At 47.0% G+C, this 704-nt stretch overlaps 1 protein-coding gene across 1 annotated transcript in view; it reads left to right on the plus strand.

The window, feature by feature from the left end:
• LOC106463155 (unconventional myosin-X-like) overlaps positions 1-704 on the plus strand; it is a gene marked incomplete at its 5' end in the record, with an annotated part of 93088 nt that overhangs the window by 14031 nt on the left and 78353 nt on the right. The gene's annotated exons all lie outside the window — the stretch shown is intronic.

Consider the following 704-nt stretch of genomic DNA (forward strand, 5'->3'; position numbering starts at 1 on the left):
GTGTTTCTAGCAGTGCGACAAGGTGCTCCATCTTCCTGGAACAACGTTGTGTTCTTGTCCACGAAACCCGAGGAATAAAGTGGTAAAAGTCCTTCCTCCAATATTTCGACGTAGTTCGCAAGATTTATGTTGTCAACGCACTCCACTAAGCTCGATCTCCCACCAACCGAAACAGCTCCCCAAACCATCACGTTGAAACCACCATGCTTCACAGTTGGCTGCAATCTGTTGAGCCAAAACTCTTGGTGAGGCATTCTCCAGACCCATATCCTTCCACTGTCCAAAAATTGAGCAAATTTTGATTCGTCTGAGAACAATACGGTCTTCCAAAAGTCCGGAGGCTTGGTCATCATATCACTTGCCCACTTCTTTTGTCTGACTATGTTGGCAGGTCTTAATAAGGGCTTCCATCTAGCTGCTCTGCAACGATAACCCAATCTGTGGAGAATCCATTGAACAGATTTCAGGCTCATCCCACCAACTTTGGCCACTTCTGCAGTCGTTAATCTGGGATCCATTTCGATGCTCCTCTTGACAGCCCTTTTTGTCCTCTCCGATGGACCAGGACGACCCGGATGCTGCTCACGTGTTTCCTTGCCGTGTTTCCTAAACTGCACGATGATTCTGTTGACTGTCGAGAGCGGGATTCCCAAATTATACGAAATTTGCCGCTGACTTATTCCACCATCTACTTGACCAACTAT

The sequence above is a fragment of the Limulus polyphemus genome, unplaced genomic scaffold, assembly GCF_000517525.1.
Source record: "Limulus polyphemus unplaced genomic scaffold, Limulus_polyphemus-2.1.2 Scaffold51, whole genome shotgun sequence".
In the NCBI taxonomy this organism is placed as follows: domain Eukaryota; kingdom Metazoa; phylum Arthropoda; class Merostomata; order Xiphosura; family Limulidae; genus Limulus; species Limulus polyphemus.